Below are 21,837 nucleotides of genomic sequence, written 5' to 3' on the forward strand. Positions count from 1 at the left end.
CTGATTTCCAGGATGCTGGCAGATGTCCTTGAGCAAAAGATAGGGTGAAAAGAACAGAGAGAGGGTGAGATAGAGCAGCAGAGCAGGATTTTAGGACCCGTGGGCTGATGCCATCTGGTCCAGTTGCAGAATCAGAGTCGAGGTTTGACAAAAACTCCTCCACCTTGTCAGGAGAGAAGGTCACAGAGTCCAGGAGCAATTTGGTTCGACTGGGAAAGGTGGGAACAGAGAGAGATGGGTTTGGGACTAAGGATTTTGAGGCAAACACAGAGTTGAGGCATTCGGCTTTGTCACGTGCGATGTCAACTGTGTGGCCATTTGAGGTAAGGGAGGGGATGGAGGGGGAACAAACACCAGAAACGGATTTGACCAGACGCCACCAGGATTTGGAGGAAGGAGACAGGTTTGAGAGTTCATTCTTGAGTGAGGAGAGATAGTGCTTCCTGGCACTCCTGAGGGTAGACACACACTTGTTCCGAGCTTGGTGGAAGGAACTGAGATTTCCTTCAGTTGGATTAGCCTTCCAAGAGGCAAAGGCAAGTTGTTTCAGGGCAACTGCCTCACCACAAGATTCAGTGTACCATGGATGGGAGGAAGGGTAAGACAACTGAAGGCGAGATGGGATAAATCTGTGCATGAGAGAGATCAGTTTGCTTTGGAAGAATTCCCAGGAAGAATTGATGTCAGAGGCAGTGGAGATGGGAGACCAATCCAGACGATTGATGGCTGCTTGAAGACCGTCCCAGTCGGCCTGAGTGAAATGCCAGACTCGTCGACGCTGAGGAGGCTCTCTGAGAATGGCCAGAGAGATGTCCACTTTGACAAGCACATGATCAGAAGAACCGATTGGAGCAGAAGAAGAGCAGCAGACATTAGCAGGGAAGTTAGTCATAAGCAAGTCTAGAAGAGAAGATACTCCATTGGCTGAGATCCGGGTCGGGAAATTGACAGATTGTGTCAATCCCAGTGAGGGATTATTACCTTTTTAACTCGATTCACCAAAACTTTTGAATTTTTTTATAATTAGTGCATAGTAGAGAAACAAGTCTCCAATTCTCAATCTGTGGCAAATCACCAGCCTTTGGAAGAAGGGACATCAACGCTTTTCTCAAACTTAAAGGCAATTCTCCATGAGTCCGTGATGATTCAAGAACATGCATGCATCAGTTCTGGACCTAACAGTTCCCAAAATTCCACATAAAATTCAGCCGGCAGGCCATCGATTCCAGGGGCTCTTCCCGAGTCCATTCCAGCCAGGGCTTGCTAGAGCTCCTCGAGCATTATTGGCGAGTCCAAATCCAGGCGCTTGGGCTCAGTTAATGAGGATAGGTGAGAGGTTAAAAGTCTCATTGTTTCATCACAAACAACCTGTTTTGAACACAGTTTGGATAAGAAATCTTTAACACATAACCGTATGTCTCTGGGATTTACAACAACAGCTCCGCAAGGATCAATGACAGAAAAAAATATGCTTTTGTGCTTTATTGACAGAATCCAGACGAAAAAAAGCTTTACTATGGGTATCTAAAACCTTTCAGTTCTTCACCCTTAGTCTGAGTAACAACCCTGCTGCTTTCTCCTGGATTCACTCTCTCAGCTGAGTCTTCTTTTCTCGTAATAACTGGTAGTTTCTTACATTATTATTCTTAGCAAGTTTACCTTCGAGCTGTACAATGTCAGCTTCCAAACAAGGCATTGTTACAATGTTGCATTCTTAACATTTGTAATGTTTGCTCTAAAGTCTAAACTGTTGACAAAACACCCGAATCTTGGTTTTCGTATTGTCCCACCAAAGATTAACTGAAGAAAAAGAGGGCTTTCTTAGGATTTGATTTGCCCAGAAACCTTGGAAAACTTCTTTAAATTGACCATCTTCTAGAAGACTGGTATTAAATTTCCTACCGACTTTGACGACGCTTTGTAAGCCTTTTTTGTGCTCATAATACACTTTTGTTATTTATTTTAGTTCGATTTATTTAGGTTTGATACCTTCTTGTCCAGTTCGGACAAATCGGGGGTGTTAATTCGCTGGTATGGCGAATACACGCTCTCGGTTAGACGCGTTCGGCAGTCTAACAAGGAAGCATGCATTTGTGTGTGTTCCACCAGAAGGAGTCCTCACTGAGGATGTGGTACTCGCAGTGGGGAAAATAATCGGGTGCGAACATGTCCGAGCTGTCTCACGAATTAATCAAAAAGTTATTGTTTTCATGTGCGAAGAAAATGTTCACGACGTCGTGAGTGCAGGTTTAACCACAGAGAGTGGTGTTTTTATGTTAGCGCATCCATGGATACTCCAGCAATGAAAATCGTCATATCAAATGTACCACCGTTTATATCAAGCGACAAACTGATGTCAGGCCTTTCTCGGTATGGAACAGTTGTGTCGAAAATGTCAATGATCCCCCTGAAGAGCCGAGATGAGAGGATAAAACACGTTATGAGTTTCCATCGCCAAGTTTACATGGTACTTCCAAATCGTGGCGACGATACAGGGTTAAATATTTCATTTAAAGTAAAATCCGACGATCGGGAGTATCAAATGTACCACCGTTTATGTCAAGCGACAAATTGATGTCAGGCATTTCTCGGTATGGAACAGTTGTGTCGAGAATGTCAATGATCCCCCTGAAGAGCCGAGATGAGAGGATAAAACATGTTATGAGTTTCCGTCGCCAAGTTTACATGGTACTTCCCGATCGGGGCGACGATAAAGGATTAAATATTTAATTTAAAGTAAAATCCGACAATCGGGAGTATCAAATGTACGCCTTGTCAGCCTCACGAACGTGCTTTCAGTTTCACTGTGGAGTCTTTGGTCACGTTAAACGTTTCTGCCCCAAGGTTTCATGTTCAAAGTTTGGGGAAAATGGTCATGTAGACACCGATTGTAAAAAGGATATGAGTACTCGGCTTCCTATTGAACCGACTGAAGTTAATCCTGAGAGTTGACCTGTTCCTGCTGTTCCCTCCTGCATTGAGACGAATGATAGCAGAGTCTCTGTTCATGTTCCTAGTCTTGAAAACGATCGTACATCACTTCCTGTTACAGAAACAGAAGTGACCCCAACTTGTACAACTTTTGCTGCTATTCCCTCGTGTAGTGAAGGAATGGAGGAAGATCCTTTTATTAGTTCCAAAATACGAAGGGCGTCCATTGCTAATTTTTCTACCAGTAATCCAAAAAAGGTAGTATTGGAGAAGGCCAGTGTAGCTGAACACGCACCTCAATGTGTTCCTCATGCTTCCATCGGGTTTGGAAAAGAAGGATAGTGAATCGGGTGCTGCAATTGAGGATATGTCTGAAAGTTTGTGTACCAACTCTGTGGATATAAATTGCTGTATGGATGAAATAAGTGGCAATGCTGAAGACGTTGCTAAACCCTCAAACGAACCGTTACGATCATTAGTCACTGTGAACGAGCAGACAGTGACTGACTCATCCCTCCACGGTGCTGCTCTACCGATTCATATTCAAAACTGTATTACTGAGTCACTTATTGATTCGGTAGATAATGCTCCACAAGAGTGTGAGACCGAGGTTTCAACTTCTGTTGAGCACAAATAGAGGACATACAAAAATGCATCACCCATTTCTTCTGGTCCGGAAAGCATTGGCTGAGACCAGAGATTCTAAACTTACCAACTGCAAAGGGTGGCCAAGGGCTTGTCAATGTCAAGTGCCACATCATGGCTTTCCACCTACAAACAGCATGTCGCTTCTTGTTTGAACCATGTTTGGCCTGGAGATAGCTTACCAGCTGCATCTTACGTCAAGCGGGAAAGTTGGACCTTGCACAGGAGCTGTTCCTGATGGATTCGATTAAGATAGACCGATCAATGCTACCTGCCTTTCACCAAAGCCTACTGAATGTGTGGCAAGCCTTTACCTGTCTCCGTGACCCCTCGACTTATGTTCGATCCATGTTCTTCAACGAACCATTATTTCACAACTCTTTATATGGTGAGTGTGTGAATAAAAGCACCTTCATTCAACAGTTTATAAATGCCTCAGTAATAAAAGTGTGCCATGTGAGAAATGCCACCGATGCCAGGTGGATAAGTGTTACCGCCCTGGCTTCGACGGTTAGCATTAGATCGTGTCGCAGAGTTGACAGTATTTTGAAAACGGTGCTTCGCATCTACTGTGCCTCAAATGGCTGGGCAAGCAACCCTCACATACCCAGCTCTGAATCTTCTCCACCCTTCCCCAATCTTTGTCTATCTGGTTCTCTTAGTTTGGAACCGATTAATTTTGGCTGCTCTCAAGCCTTTTATGGGAGCAATCGAAGACCTTGTATGTGCAATGCTTAAAAGTCCTTTTTCCCTCGTTGTCCTCCACTGTACCCTGTAGATGGCCTGCAGTCCTGCCGAATACCCCTCCCTTTACCCTATTTTGGGGTGGTACTATAAACAGCCTGTGCCAAAACGTGTTGGGGATCTTCAATGTAGAATTGTTCATTGGATCCTACCTACAAATTCCCTAATTCACCGCTTCTCGCAAGTGATAAGTGAGCAATGTCCATTTTATTGACAAACTGAAACCTTGCCCCATGTGTATGTATGCTGTGACCGGTTAACTCCTTTATTTGTTTTCTTTAAAATGTTACTTGCACGGTTTTCCTTTGCCTTTGATTTTCCTGCCTTTATTTTTGGCCATAGTAGGCGTTTCAATTCCCCCAACAACAATTTTAATTCATTTCTTTTTTTTGCAAGCCACGTTGGCGATATATAAGACCAGAAAATCAAAGATACGCAATGATTATTTTCTTACAGATGTTTTGGAAATGTTTAAAGCTCTCTGTGTTTCAAGAATTGAGCTGGAATTTTGTTGTTGTGCCGAGTTACAACTCTTTGTGAAGCAGTGGTGTGTAAAAAAAATGCATTTTGCAAAATAGCTGAGCGTCAGTTAATATTTACGATGTAGTTGTTTTCCTTAATACTTCCTTATTTGTTTGCTTATATTTTGTTTATTTATCATGTAGAGGTTTGTGCAACTGTTGTGATTGTGTTATTTGAATCATCATTCATTGTTTTTTTTATACTTTTGTAATAAAAGGACGTAAAAAGTCAAAGTCTCTCCCTCTCTAACTCTGTCATGGCCCTGGATTTCATGGGGTACACCATCCTGGATATGGGGAATCTCTGGGTCGCTCTTGCGAGATCAATCGGCTGTCTCTGTGCCGCAGGCTTGTTCAAGAGAACTATCTGGGGCTATACAACAACAACAACAACCATGCTCAGTCTATTAGGCTTGAGAGTGCTGACATAAGTATGATTGCCTAGCTGTCCCTAGAACATGTATGTATACCATGCATGATGTTATAGCATGCTGGGTAGGTGGCACTGCAGCCTGGATTGGTGGAAGTCCCTCAAGGAAGGAAGTCCCTCAAAAAAAAAAGTGATCCTTCCTCTCTGATACACTCTCCAGGCTGCAAGTATGGTCATATATCAACATGTCAAACCTTTCCAATGTGTTCAAAAACTTGTCTTTGACGTTATGCAATTGTATAAAAGCATCACTAACATCTGGAAATGTTGTCCAAACATCCTACGCTGTCCTCTTTCTTCGTCCCACAAACAAGAACAGTGAGTGCATAGAAGCATTCTCAAGTCCTTAACATTCTACACGAAAATTATTTCCAGCACCAAAGGCAAACCTTGACTTGTATATTTCGCAGGTCAACTGCAGTCTTTTAAAAAGTAACCACTGCCAGGACAACTTTGTCCACATACCTTGTGCGAACCATTACCCTGGATTTCAGATGAATATTTAACGTACATCTGAAAATATTCAATGGATGGAATCAACAGAACATTCATGCCTGGGTTTGAATCTCGGCCGAGTTATAAACTGTCATCGTGGAGTTTTGCTGGCATGTTTTGCAAGCATTAATGTGTGCACCGTCCCTCAGATGGACATTAAACTGGGGGTCCCATCTGCTGCTATGTCAATATTCCACGGTGTCCTTCGCGAAAAGTTCGTGAGCTACCTGATTACCACCGAGAAGGAAAAGGCAAACCGTCCAGTCTAATCCTTGCCAAGGGGTTGCTTTGGCAACCCTGAAACTACCATCGGCCTGAAAAAGGTATGCACTAATACTCTGCAAAACAGAGGTATTGTTTCACCAAATCAAAGGGTTGTTTTTCTGTCATGCCACCCACCTTGTTGGGTGCGCTTGAATGAGCTGACGCAATGGATACATTTTTGTGTCCCCCCTTGTGAGCAAGAAAAAACTGTAGAATGACGCGGCGGAATTTACGGTAAAGTGAGTTGTAGTTTAATCGTGATCTTTCTGAGAGAGTAGCAAAGGACCTTTCAAAATTGTTTTCTGCTTCTCCAGAAGAGCTCAGTATCAAAATGGTTAGAGCGTGCTTCAAACCCATGGCAAGTCATAAGAAAGACTAAAAATAATACGTCCTGCTTCCTTGCTTGACGATCAGCATTTGAAAAGGAATCATGGACAAACAACCGACCAGAAGTTGAAAACCATTGCACAGGCATAATGGGCCTAATGCCCTCCTCCTGCATTGAAGTTCCTTTTAAGTGAACTCAAATTTAAGAACCTTATGTCCACGAGCTCTCCTGCTCATGGTAAAGCATATTAGTACAAATTGTTTTTATTTATTTCTTTTTGGCCAGAAATTCCTTTGATCTTGTGGGTGATTGCACTCTTCATTAAGAGGTAGAGCTGGCCGATGCAGTTCCGGCATCATCTCGGATTTGCTGCTCCGGTGCATTGTGGCTGATGCTGGGTATTACGATATGGTCGACAGGCTGCACTGTCCGTTGTTCTGGTCTCATGTTGTTTTTACAGCTTCACCTTGTCCTATTGAGCAAATTACTATTTGTGTTGTTTCCTTTCTTCAACCTCTTTCTTGGTGTCATAATAAATTCTTATTTAAATATACACAAGATCTAGGCTCCTCAACCTAGCTTCATGGGCAACTTGCTGGGAGTCGGGCAGTGGGGGCATACTTGGACAAAACATAAGTGGAAATTAACAAACAGAAAAAGAGAGAGAGGGTGGTTGGGTTAGATAGAATAGATTATGGAACATGGAATGGCAGTGTACTACCTGCATAGGAGGGAAGTGTGTGATGGAATTGCCTCCTTTAGGTATGCAATTCCAAAAATGGGAGAAATGTGGAACAAAAGATTGGTTGTGGGCTATAAGCTTGGATTTTAGAAGTGTAACCAGGAGAGGATAACAAAAACATCAACTTGCTATACACAAGGCTGAGCTCTCCAGTCAAGAGTTTCCTTCCTCAGTGTGTTGGTGGAACCTTTTCCAAATCCATCCCTAGCATTGTTCAGTCTTCAAATGTACACCTGGGGCCTGCAAGTAGCGACGAAAATGTTAGCCATTTGATTTTGACGTCATCTCATCTCAATTCTCGAAGAGATGACATTATAAAATAGGTCGTGATGTCCGGATGTCTGTCCGTCCATTGACCTTTTGCTATTTTTGCTACTCTTCCCTTATCACCTGGCTGATTGTTCTGAAACTTGATACATGAATACAAGACAGTAGCCCCCACAATGGCTCGGTCTTCGATTTGTTTCCATTTCAGATCATGGGGGCTTCCAGGGGTGGAGGTGGGGGGCTTCCTCCAAATTTGGGACCCCTGCTCGTCCCTTATTTAACAACCAATTGCTCTGAAACCCGATACAGCCCCTCCACTCGATGATCTGCACAATGTCTCTGGTTTCAACTTTTCGATTTCGGATCATGTGAGTTCCCAGGGGATGGGTGGAGGGGGGTTTACCCCCTGAAACTCCGAATCCATCCTCCTCCTTTATTTACCAACCGATTGCTCTGAAACCCGATACAGCCCCTCTATTCGATGGTCCACAGACTCACGCGGTCTTAGATTTTTTGATTTCATATCACGGGGCCTGGCAGGGGATCAGAGAGGCTCCCAGGGGCGACTACAACATGAAGAGATGATCATCAGCCCACTCAAGGCTATCTATTTGAGGTTAGAATTGTCTCGGGCAAATCCCAGTCTCCCTCCGTCACTGCAGAAACATTATCAAATTAACCCATATATCTATTTCCATGGTCAGCCACTGGAACAAGTTATATCTTTAAACCCTCAGCCTCATGATCAGCCAAAACATCTCCTTGGACTGACTATTTTGTAAAGATGATCTTCCAAACCAGGCACAGGCTGGGCATTCGCCATCTTTATCAGTCATTCCTTGAAATATCAAAACTACTCAGCCTACTTTGCCCATGACAGCTCTCCTCTATGGACTGCTGCCCCTGCGTCACAACTGTCCCTCCTGGAAATTTTAGAATCCAAAGTTGTCAACATAATTGGCATCGCCTGCAATGAGGCAAAAGCACAAGACATGTTGTTTTCACATCACAGACAAGTTAGTGACTTTCATTTTTTTTTTTACCTCATCTCCTCCTGTTTGTCACCTTTTACCTCCCTCAGCACTCCGACCATCTTCAGATCCTCCACAATGCATGTATTATTCATTGACCCCCTTGTCATTAAACTCCCAAAATGTATACTTCCTGCCCAAAACCGTTTTTCTGTTCTTTTATCCTGTTTGAGGAACTGATTTCCAGAGGAAGTTTAACCACACACTTCCCTCCAGCACTTCAAGCTGCCAGGACATCACCATCTTACGTTTTCCTCTAGCCCTACAAGAGATCATTTCTTCACTCAGAGGCAAACAACATATTGGTGACGTGAGCCTTTCTGTTAGCCACGCCCACCACAGCCGCGGTTGATCACGTGGACTGTATTCTTAGCCACGCCTCCCTGCACTCGAACCAACGTCTTATTTCACCAGTATGAGGGGGTTGGAATCCTGCCTAACTCAACGCATATCTACTTTAATTATTACACAACGGGAAGGAAGCTAATCTTTACATTTAATAATAACTAACCAACTACTGCAGGCTACATGTTGTTGTGCAATTAACTATAGGGGGTTTGCCTTTATTGCAAAACCGCAACTATATGTATATATATATATAAATAAAATAATAGGACAGAAACTTTTCATGCATATTAATTTCAGTAATGTCTAATTCCAATGGAAAAGCTGTAGTTAACATCTATTTCATTTCCCATCGTGGATAAATCAAGCTGTTACGACTTTGGGACATTCAAACAGATTAGTCATTTTGGACACAACCAACATTACACATTTTTGCAAAACAGATTTATTACTGTTTATACTCACGGTGCCTTTCCCTATTTGTAGTGAAATGGGTCTCTGCCTGTATTATTCATCCCCATAAGACTGCTATGCTTTTGCAATTGTAGTTCAATATTGCATTTCATCTCCATGAAAAGCCGCTCTCTCCATCAAGCGAAAAACATCATTTCCATGCAGCGTGTCAAAATTCACAATCCCAGAGCGAACAAAGCTTCAATCTCGCTGGCTTCGCCCTAATACAGGTTCAGACATTTTTTTTCATTTTTGAGAGTTTCTCCCCTTTTTCTCCACAGCGTGTTGTTTGTTTTCCAGGGAACGTGTGCTTGGTTACCCTATCTAAGGGCTTCCAGATGGATCATCACTGCCATTTGGCAGAGGAATCACAAGTGGGAAAAGTCATTTCCTTGTTTCTAATGGCGAGGTTTTTGCCAAGAACTTATCAGAGCCAATTCAGCAGATGGATCGCCATGCAGCACTGTGCATGCGGGTGGTTCCATCTCTCGAGGGTCATCGTACGAAGGATCTTATGGAAGAAATGGTGGAAATGATCTGTGGCTTGGCCTTTCATGGTTTTATTTCCAGTGATGTTCTTACTTGTCATGATGTGTGAAACATGTTTTGTATATTATATCAGAAATTATCAATGGCTGATTCTACAATGTTGAGTGGATTATATGAATCCTCTCAAAGTGATATACACAGGTTACTGCTGACTGCTGTAGCAATTTATTTACATGGGTAATTTATATATTTTACACATAATGAATGGAGAGAAATAAGGTTGAATGGTAATGTGAGAGAAGAGAAAATGGTTGGGAAGATATAGAAGTACCTTAAGTATGGAAAGAGGGTGCCTGCGGGTGGGGGCAGAAGGGAATGGAGATAAAATAATTCTACCATTTTAGCTGAGGTTATAAATAGGACATAAGCAATATAATTAAGAGCCTTCCATTGTGTATTATTTGATACTTACATTGTTTTTACTCAGAGCCAAAGCTCTTAGCTACTTATACCGCTCACCTTGGAATGGTGGTGCAACATCAGGCGGCAGAGGTTCAATTTGTCTAAAAAGAGTGTAGAATATCCTTCTCATGAAATAAAATTTGGCATCATCAAAAGATCAATATCAAAAGTGAATGTTGAGCTTTGCCTGCGTGCACAACTTTTCAAACGCAGCGCGGAAAGTGACCGCCATAAACAGGAGACAGACAAACGCACGGACAGACACCACAGTTCACAATATTATATGAATAGATAACTTCGTTTCCAGGGAACTTAAACACAGAAAGAGACCATTCAGCCTACCAAGTTTGCGCAATGGTAGCCAACCTAATCCTCATGGACATGTGGGTTTTCTGCACCATGTTACACAAGATAAAATCGTGTTCTCATACACTTTGGGATTAGCCAGACTCGTGTTCCACAAGGTAAAAAAAACGGTGTTCTGGTGGACTTGCGATTATTCACTCCCCCTCCTCTTCCCCACTAACCAATTCTGGCTCTCGCCTTAACTCCTTTTGAATAAACTCTTCCATCCAGCTGAATGACCCAAAGTAGTAGTGGTAGTTGTAGTTGTAGTAGTAGCAGTGCTTTTGTTAGAAGGTAATTGACTGCACAGGTCTGCGCTGAAGGCAGAATTAGACTCATGCAATCAGACACTGTTTACTCTCACTCAAAAAGATTTCTCATCCCCTGCAAGTCCTTAGTCGGAATTGGAGTGCACAAAAGTGGAGCATTTAAAGAGATAAACCACCACCAAGATAGATGAAGAGGAATAAACAGAAAGCAAATGCAAGGACAAAATAAATGACCATACTAGCAAACGCAAAGTGCCATGAGGAGAAATACGGCAAAGCACATCATTAAGTAAGCAAATTGCCACAAATCTCTAAAAATTCCCAGAGTATTGCACCACCTTAAACTCAGAAATGATCTATGAGCATAACAAAGCTTTCAGGCATGCAGAAATATGTTGCACTCCTATGTTATCAATCAGAAACAGAGTAAAATATTCTGAACCAGCAAAAAAATTGGTCGAATGCTAGGGCATTGCGTTCATGCATGAAAGATTATAGTTTCCAATTCATCACAGAAACAACATCCACCAGGAAAAATTAGTGAAATGTTGCAATAGAGCCCCAAAACTCAGTGCTCCATGAAGCATCCTATAAATCAGGTCACCCACCATTCTGGGTATTGGTGTAAAATAGAAGGACTCCGACTGCCTCTCAAGCGTGTAAGGGAGGTAGAAGAAACGCCCACCATGGATTGTCTCACCGAACTGCCAATGCAATAAAATGGAATGAATGAGTGATGAGGAGGTATGTCACCATCCATGACAGTCGACAGAAGGACACTGCAGATGCAGCAGGGACCTTGCTCATGTTATGCACAAGGAGGTGGCTAGGAAAGATCACAACCTGATTGTGGCCTGATCATAAAAGCCATGGAAGTGCATGAGGATATCCTGTACAAGTTTGTAACCACCAGAGGATTCTCCAATTTCAGCCAATCAGGAGGCAAGGAGTTCCTTACTTCCTTAAACATTCTGGAAGAAATTCTAAATCTGTAGTAGTAATAATGGTATTCGTAGTAGTAGTAGTAGTAGCCTGAATTATCGTAATAATTATCCTCAAAAAGGCTGGTCTTGAGGTGACAAGATAACTCAGAGATTTAAAAAAAACTTCCTTTGAATCTAATCTGGGTTCATTTCCTTCCCTGACCAAGTAAATACTGTCAACCTAATATATAAGTATATATTATATACTGTAAATATATCTATGAAGACAACTTAAGGTAAGTTTCACATGCATATTATCTGAAAATGTCGCAATATTGATGTCTTCTTCTTCTTAATTATTAATTAATAATTAACTTAATTCTCCTTCTCCTCCTCTTCCCTTTATAGGGGGTGAGGCCCAATGGTACCAAGCTCCTGCCCTGCCTTGACCACAATACTCCTCCACTCCCCTCTGTCCTCAACCAACTCTCTCCACTCTAAAACCTCTCCCACCTCACTGAAATCCCTCTTCACACAATCCTCCCATCTCAACCACGGTCTACCTCTTTTCCTCCTACCTTGTTCCCTCAACCTATGCGCTCACTTTGCTATTCTCTCTCCCCTCCATCCACACCAAGTGACCAGCCAACTTCAGATGGCTTTTTTTAAAAATCAATCTCCAGTCCCCATCAAGCTCATCTGCACACCAATATCCTCCCTCAGTTCATCCATCCTCCTTTTATCCACTCTATTCACACCTGCAATCCAACTGACTCAGTTGTTCTTGCAGACGTGCAACCTTTGTTGTTGTCTCTCTGTTAGTGCCACCATCTCCAGACCATAAAGGTAGTGAAAGAGCCAATTACACAAGACACTATAATTTTCCCTTTCAAGTACCTTGAAATTTTTCTGTCTTTCATCATTCTCCACCAAGATAGATGAAGAGGAATAAACAGAAAGCAAATGCAATTTGCTGTGATTGATGCTGTGAAGAGGATCAGGTTGAGATGGTTTGGTCATGTGTTGAGGAAGGATGAAAGTGACTGGTTGAGAAGAGTGATGGAAATGAATGTGGAAGGAAGTATAGGACGGGGAAGACTGAGAAAGACTTGGCTAAAGATGGTGGAAGAAGAAATGCGGGCAAGGGGTTAACAAGGAGAGATGCAGAAAATAGGGCAAAATGGAGAAGATTGTCATGGGGACCGCAAGGCTAACCCCCGCTCTAACAGGGAAAATGGCCTTAAAATGCCTGTTGTTGTTGTTGTTGTTGTTTCATCATTCTCCACTGTCCTCCATGCATTTTCACACACCTGTACTGTTCTCCGCATCTCTGCTTCCGACCTACCATCTACTTACTGTTTCTCAAACCTATTTCCCTGCTTGATCTCCTTCCCCTTCTTACCCCAAATTTGTTTCTTTTCTCTGCTACCTGACCCCCATCACCTCAGTCTTCTCCATGATCATCTTTAATCCATGTCTCCAGAATTCCTCCTTCCAGCTCCTCCTAACCCCCCTAACCCCTCCCTTTTACTACTCCACCCCAGTACCTCTTGCATCTCCTGCTTAGTCTCTGCACAACAGCCAGATCATCCGCATACAACATCCTCCCAGAATACCATTCATTTTTACCCTCCTACTTACCAGCTCCATTACCATGATATACATGAGTGGGCTGAAAGAGATTCCCAGAACAAACCGAAACTCTTCCCTTCATTTCCTTGTACATCTCTTCCACCAAACTAACTTTTCTTTCTGGCACTCCCATCCATCTCAAAGTCTCCATCACATCTCTCTCAGGACAGTCATAGGCCTTCTCCTGGTACACAAATCCCAATGTCTTTTTCCCTTGCACCTCCAACCTCTTTTCCACCAGCTGTCCCAACGTGGACATTCCAACCATCATACCCCTACCCTTTCTAAGCCCCTATTGCTCATCACTGATCTGCATCTCCACACTCTTCCTTATCCTCCCATAAAGAATCCTCTCCAGTATCTTCATGACTTAGTAGTGTAATATCTTTGTACTTCCCTGTATCTTAAAATAAATCTCCCTTCCCTCTTCTATTTTGGCACAATTATCCCTGTCCTCCAATCCTCCGGAATCTAACCTTCTCTTATAAATACATTCAAGAGCCTCTTCGTCCAACCGACTCTTAATTCCCCCACTGCAATGAGCATCTCTGTATGTACCTCATCAATGCCTGGTGCTCTTCTCTTCTTCATCCTCTTTAATATTGTCTGCACCTCTTCCTCTGTGATCTACATTAACTCCACTTTCCCATTTGCATAACATAGAAGCTCCAGATTGCCGTTGCTCCCTTCCCGGTTCAACATCTCTTTGAAATATCATCCTCACACCTGCAACACTACCCCCCTCTCAGTCACTACTCCCCCTGCCCCCCCCCATCACCATCCTTAATCCTGCCCCACCCTCCTAATATCCTTGCTATCCTCATCCCTGTCACAAGCCAATTTATAGATCATATTCTTTCCACCATCTTCTTCCAGCATGGTTGTACAGTGTACACATCCACTTTCATATCATTCCTTGCCTTATCCACAGCTCTCCTTGCTGCTTTCTTGTTTTTCCCATACAGGTGCATCAACCCTGCATCCGATTGTCCCCATATATCCTTGATCTACCCTATCTTCTTCCTAACATCCTTCTCTTCACCAACTACTGTTGCCACTTCCTCCGTCCACCATACCTGGTTTATATCCCTTGACGATGCACTCTTTCCTGAGGTCCTTACACACAACACTTTTGCAATTCCCCTCAACGCCTCTCTGCACTTCTTCCACTCCTCCAAACCTTCGGCTTCTTCGCTAAGTTCCTCATACCTGGCTCTCATCTATGGCAACATTGTCTTTGCACTTCTCCCACCTTATCATCTTCTTACTCATGCTCATAACTTGCCTCCTTTTCTTCATGTGTACACCAAACACCACAGACTTGCGCTGGGTGGTAACATGCTCTCCCACCACCGCCTTACAGACCTTGATCCTCCACAACTGTTTCTTCCTCACAACCAACAATTCCAACTCCATTATTCAGTGCCTATAGAAAGTCTACACCCCCTTTCAAATTTTTTACCTTTTGTTGCCTTATCGCCTGGAATAAAGTTGCATTAAATCAGACTTTTTCCACCTTTATTTACAGATCGTAACCCACAACTTCCAAGTGAAAAACAAATTCTACAAATTTCAGAAAATTAATTTAAAATACAAAAGTAGAATATCTTGGTTGGATAATTGTCTACCCACCTCCCCCCTCTCCTCCTCCCCCCCACCTCCCCCCCCCCGACTTAATACTTGGTGGAAGGAAGCACCTTTGACAACAATTACAGCTGTGTGGATTTCACACCTTTATTGGGCAATATTTGCCCATTCTTTTGTACAAAACTGTTAAAGCTTAGTCAAGTTCTGTGGGGAACATTGATGGACAGCAATATTCAAGTTATTCCACAGATTTTCGATTGAATTTAGGTCAGGGCTCTGACTGGGCCACTCAAGAACATTTATCGTTTTGTTACTTAACCACTCCAGTGTAGCTTTGGCTGTGTGCTTCGGGTCGTTGTCATGCTGAAAAGTGAACTTCTACACCAATTTCAACTTTCTTGCAGAGGGCAGCAGGTCTCCTCTAGTATATTTCTGTATTTTGCTCCATCCATTTTACCTTCTATCCTGAAAAGTGCCCCTGCTGATGAGAAACATCCCCATAACATGATGCTGTCGCCACTATGCTTCACAGTAGGGATGATGTTCTTTGGGTGATGTGCTGTGTTGGGTTTGCTCCAAACATAACATTTTGCATTTAAGCCAAAAAGTTCCATCTTGGTTTCATCAGACCACACAATGTTTTGCCACAAGGCTTTAGAATCTCCAGTGTATTTTTTTGCATACCTCAAACGGGACTCAAGGTGGGTTTTTTTTTGAGTAATGTCCTTCTTCCCACCCTAATGTACAGGCCAGACTTGTGGAGTGCTTGGAATATTGTTGTCACATGCACACAGTGGTCAGTCTTTGCCATAAAGGCCTGTAGCTCTTTCAAAGTTGCCATTGGCCTCTTGGTGGCCTCTCTGATCAGTCTGCTCCTTGCTTTGTCATCCAGTTTGGAGGGACAGCATGATCTAGAAGGGTCTTGGTGGTACCATTCACCTTCCACTTCTTAATGATTGTCTTGACTGTGCTTCCCCCGTTAATTCACCCCAAATCCACTGTTTTTTTTTTGGAAATACCGACTTTTTTTCTTTCCTGGAAGTTCCAGCAGTGTCCATGTGCTTTGTACTTTCCCACCCTCCCCCCCACCACCCACCTTTCCATGCCTTCTCCCTCCCACGGATCTTCCGTTGTCCCTGTTCTCTGCTGTTGTACTTGTGTACTTCCCTCTCTCTCCCCATCTTGTCTCCCACTCCCTTTTTTGTATGTTTTGTGTGTCCGTTCGTTGTTTTTTTTAAATTGATGTTAGCTCTTACACGAGCCTCGATCTTGTATACAAAAAAAAAGAACATTCAAGGCCTTTGAAATGTTTTTGTACCCATCCCCTGATCTGTGCCTTTCTACAACTTTATTCCGGAGGTCTTTTGAAAGCTCCTTGGTGCTCATGGTTGAGTCTTTGCTGTGAAATGCACTACCAAACAGTGGAAACCTACAAAAACGGCTGATTTTATTCTGAAATAATCAGAATTATTACAATTTAACACAGTGGAGGCTAATTAACTTGGTGTGTGATTTTGAAGGTGATTGGTTACACCTGAGTTAATTTACAAATGCTATTATAAGGTGGGTGGATACTGTTACGTTTGTGGGGGGTAGACAATGATTACCTTTGAGCCAGGTAGAAGTGTATAGATACCATGCTCCGTATGTTGCGATGAAGAAGAAGAAACCACATGTAACATAAGTAGGGATCCGTTAGACCGTATGTTGTGTATGAGTGTGTCATTGTTCCCATGACGAGGAGTAGTGTTATGTTAATTAGTCAGGGATTAATGATAAATCCCCTGTATGCAATTGCCTCTGTTATTTCCCCTCTGTTCTTTATGCCAATGCAGCACACACGCATAGCCAGACTCATATAGGCATGCATTATCACACTAAATAAAAGTAACCGGAAACAGGACATTCAACCACCGCTGATACCACCGACGGGTGATCACAAGAGCAGGCAGGTCTGTGAGGCCATGCCCTGGAGAGCAGTGATTGGTTAGGATTGTCGAGCAATGAAGAGAGGGACTCGCTGGATGGAGCAGGCATGGGCGGCGTTGGATGATGTCAGAGCCTTGAGTACAAAGGAGTTGGAGGGCCGACATTTTCTCTCTCGGCTTCTGGATCTGAAAGTGAACGGGCGCCGATAAGCTCTTGCGGTGGGACAGTCTCTATGAATGGTCTAGGTTGACGAGCTCTTGCGTGGGACATCAATAGCGTGCGGTTGTGCATCCTCTTGTCTCTCGAGTCCTGGTGTTTATTGAAGGCAGATGTCTCTGGTGCTGGACTTTCAATACGAATGGTCGACATCTGTCTTGAGTTGGGACTTTGGAAGCGAACAGTCACAGTTGTCGGCAGGGTTGTGCCGAGGTCCTGCAGATGGTCGTGGCTCGTGCATTCTTTCTTCTTGGTCCGGGCGATCGGCTGAGCGTCTGCATTGTCCTTTCACTGGCTCATTAGTGCTGGCTGGGCGTCGTCTGGGTGCGCTGAGAGACGTGGGTGCTGGTGAAGCGGATGACGAAGACAAGCGTGGCTGAGTGAACGAGGACGCGCTGAGGCCAACTTTCCGCCAGGGCCTGAGCCATGCCCGGATTGTGTGCTCAGGGCCTGGACGATTCCTGACAGGGTTCAGAAGCCGCACACAGCTGAATACAGAAGCATTACATATTATTTTCACTAGTTATTCTTCCCCTTGTGTGTATACGAGTCTGTATGGGGGAGCTTCCTTTAGGAATTTTAGTTTTGTGGTGCATTATTTGGTGACCGGCATTTCTTCAACTAGGGCATTGCCCGTACTATATCTATATCTAAAATTATATCCCCCCCTCTATTTACATGAAATGGTTTGGTCCAAAGCGAACGGCTTGCGAGTACGGTGACAATCCCCCCCCTCTATTTACATGCAATGGTTTGGTCCAAAGCGAACGGCTTCCGGAGTTTGGTAAAGAAATCGCCATCGCGTGCACAAACGCGCAGGAAAGCGAATGAATCGCAAATTCGGTTTTATTAGTTTTAAAACATAGTTTAACGCCAACATAGTTTGCAAACGTGAAATAAATGAATACGCTCTCAAATGTGCCATCCGAGGCAGAGTGTGTCCTCCACGTTCGGCACACGCGATCGTTCGCTGCTCTCTGATTGGTTGAATCGTTTTTTGGACATAGCTCGGTAAGTAATTGTCCGATTAATATGAAACCTTGAAAAGGCACATCCTCGGGTCCCCAGCAATATACCTGGCAAGTTAAAAGTATATCGGACCCGTGGTTGTCGAGAAACAGCGGTCACAGACAAACAAACGTACAGACGTACAGACGTACAGAGATTACTGGAATTATAGATAGACTAGGGCATGCCCGTACTATATATATATCTAAAATTATATCCCCCCCCTCTATTTACATGAAATGGTTTGGTCCAAAGCGAACGGCTTGCGAGTGGTGACAATCCCCCCCCTCTATTTACATGCAATGGTTTGGTCCAAAGCGAACGGCTTCCGGAGTTTGGTAAAGAAATCGCCATCGCGTGCACAAACGCGCAGGAAAGCGAATGAATCGCAAATTCGTTTTTATTAGTTGTAAAACATAGTTTAACGCCAACATAGTTTGCAAACGTGAAATAAATGAATACGCTCTCAAATGTGCCATCCGAGGCAGAGTGTGCCCGCCACGTTCGGCACACGCGATCGTTCGCTGCTCTCTGATTGGTTGAATCGTTTTTTGGACATAGCTCGGTAAGTAATTGTCCGATTAATATGAAACCTTGAAAAGGCACATCCTCGGGTCCCCAGCAATATACCTGGCAAGTTAAAAGTATATCGGACCCGTGGTTGTCGAGAAACAGCGGTCACAGACAAACAAACAAACGTACAGACAGACAGACAGAGATTACTGGAATTATAGATAGATAAAGCCAGTATTTTTGTACATTGAATTCTGTGTCGGCTTGAATTGATAATTATCCCAGGTTCGAGGACGTCCGGTGGGACCCGTGAAGGTAAGTTTGTCATTCTCCTTTCCCTCGCGTGTAAAGAACACTGCCATTGTTGCCTGAACGCCTCGGAGTGTAAGATCAATCGGCAATCCATCCGAGACCGGTCTTTATAAGTATGGACAGGACAATACTTATCCAACCAAGATATGCTAGTTTTGTATTTTTAATTAATTTTCTGAAATTTGAAGAATTTGATTTTCACTTGGATATTGTGGGTTACAATATGTAAATAAAAGTGGAAAAGTCTCATTTAATGCATTTTCATTCCAGGTTATAAGGCAACAAAAGGTGAATTTTTAAAAAGGGGGTGTAGACTTTCTATAGGCACTGTATGCTGTTCACTCATGTGAGTAATTTTGTGACTGGACCGATTCTGAAATAATGAACCAGCATTGGCCATCTCACTCCTTCCCACCAGCTCCACCAGCTCTCGACCCGCTCTATTCATTGTCCCCCATCCTAATGTACCAATACATTCCTCTCCACCCAGTTCTGATACTCCCACATGCACATTGAAGTCTCTCGCAGTGCACAGAATCACCTCCATCTCAACCATTCCCATAATCTTCTCCAGTGCGTCCCTGAATTCCTGCTTCTCCACCTCAGTCATTCCCATTTGTGGACCTTGTATAGACACAACACACTATCTATATTGCCAACCATGCCATAATTATCCATCCCAAGTCCTATCTTTGCACTCCTTGCTGATCTCTTCCGATACTTTTGTTCCCACACCTTTACTCCTTCCATCCCATCTCGTGTGCAACAGCTTGAACCCTCCTAACAACCTCCTCACCCTGTCCCCTTTCCATCTGGTTAACTGCACACATAACACTTCCATCCTCCTTCTCTGCATCATCTCCATCACTTCAACTCCTCTTCCCTCCACTGATCCCACCTTCAGACTACCTCGCTTCAGAGCCCCTGCCCACCTGGCAGGGCTGGTACCGCCTTGATCATCTTGAGATGTTCTGATCATCAATGACAGCACTGCCCAGGCTGATTTGCTGACAACTCTCTCTCACTCTTCAATTTTGTCGATCACTGATATCATCTCTCACAAAATAACTTTTTTTCAATATTGAGGATATTATTGAGGTCTCAACATATTTCATGAAAAAAAATTAAATTATTGCAACAACATTTTGAAATGTACCAAATTTCGCAATCTTTACATGAGAATAAACTAAAAATTTTCAGCACAGTGACAAGAAATATGACTCACCTGTTTAAAGTACGATGGCAGGAAATATTGTTCAATTTCTGGTGGAAAATTACTAGGAAGCACAATTAGTTCATTTGCAGAACAGAGTAGCATCAGTGGCAAAGTGATACCCCCAGAAATGATGGATCCGCCAGCCAAGCCTCACATCAACGAGCAAGCGAAGAAGAGGAAGAATCACAGTGCCAGCTGGAACGGCACTCAGTAGAGAGTATACTGGTTGGCCATATCACTCAATGGTGAAGAATCACTTTAAAAATTCTACTAGCTGCATCCGGATCCGGATCTTCACCAAAATTGAATCGATTCTTCCTTGTCACACACACAACCTGTCCAACAATTTTCATCCAAATCCATCCATAACGTTTTGAAATATCCTGCTATGTATAGTTTTTGGCCCTATTTGCCAATGGTGAAGAATCACTTAAAAATTAAATAATTCTCATGTCTGAATCCATAATCAGATATTAACCAAAATCGAATATATTTGTGCTTGTTACACACCCAACCAGTCCACCAAGATTTGTCTAAATCCGTCCGCAGCTCTTTGAGATATCCCGCTATGTATCGTTTTTGGCCCTATCTCCCAATGGTGAAGAATCACTTTAAAAATTCTAGTAGCCTGATCCGAATCCGGATCTTCACCAAAATATTATAATTTCGTCCTTGTCACGTACGCTACATCTCTGCCAAATTTCGTCCGAATCCGTCGACAACTTTTTGAGATATTGTGTTCACAAACAGACAAACAAACAGACAGACAGGGGTGAAAACATGACGTCCATCCACCTTCGGTGGCGGAGGTAAAAATGCAATTGGTTATTTTTAAAGAGAGTGGAAGGGGTGTTATTGTTCCATTTGCGGTGGAGTGTCAGGAAATATGATTGGTCGACTCACAGTGCCATTTCAGGAAATGCATTTTGTCCATGCACAGCAAAGAGTGGGGAAATGTGGTCCAGTTATGAAAGCTCCTCTTAAAAAGCTCAGATTTGGACTCTATCCTTTTGGACATAATGTCAGCAAGAGTTGCTATCAAGCTAAAACTGATCAACAAGACAAGTGCGAAGCTATTCGCAGACCTTCTTGAAACATGCAAGTGTAGCGGTTACCGCTGGATGCACACAATCGCCTTGCACCGGCCAGAACACGGCCAGACGCGCCTCTCCCGGGCATGCCCGGACTCACTGTTCCCGGGCACGCCCGAACCTCCCGGGCACGCCCGGTCTCGTCTTTCCCGGGCATGCCCGCTATCGCCTTTCCAGGGCTCGCCCAGAGCGTCCGGGCATGCCCGCTATCGCCTTTCCAGGGCTCGCCCAGAGCGTCCGGGCATGCCCGCTATCGCCTTTCCAGGGCTCGCCCAGAGCGTCCGGGCACGCCCAGCCTCGACTTGCCAGGCCGCAGCCAAACACGCCCGGGCAGGTCCAGACTCGCCTTTCCAAGGCTCGCCCTTGACACCCGGGCATGCCCCGTATAGCTTTTGCCGGGCAAACTTCCCGACATAAATGTGTATATATATTGCCGCCCGATAAACGGGCTTTTCAGAGTACCCGAGTGTGATACATTTATTAAACCTACTCGGACGAATTTCCATCTTTGGTCGCGTCAATTCTTTCAACTCGCGTTGGAGCACAGCTCCTTCATTGGTGACCTACCGACATGGATACGGCAGTGACGCTTAAACTGCCTACCTTCTGGGAGGCTCATGTGGCTGTTTGGTTCGCTCAGGCGGACTCT

The 21,837-nt window shown here is 43.7% G+C and overlaps 1 long non-coding RNA gene across 1 annotated transcript in view; it reads right to left on the reverse strand.

Annotated features, from left to right (window-relative positions):
- Positions 1 to 21,837, reverse strand: part of LOC137417346 (uncharacterized) — a 162,032-nt gene that overhangs the window by 134,230 nt on the left and 5,965 nt on the right. The window contains exon 2 of the long non-coding RNA XR_010982417.2: positions 11,370 to 11,465. This is a non-coding gene — a long non-coding RNA (uncharacterized LOC137417346). The remainder of the gene's footprint in view (positions 1 to 11,369; positions 11,466 to 21,837) is intronic.

This window comes from Myxine glutinosa, chromosome 6 (genome assembly GCF_964187855.1).
Source record: "Myxine glutinosa chromosome 6, kmMyxGlut1.1, whole genome shotgun sequence".
Lineage (NCBI taxonomy): Eukaryota > Metazoa > Chordata > Myxini > Myxiniformes > Myxinidae > Myxine > Myxine glutinosa.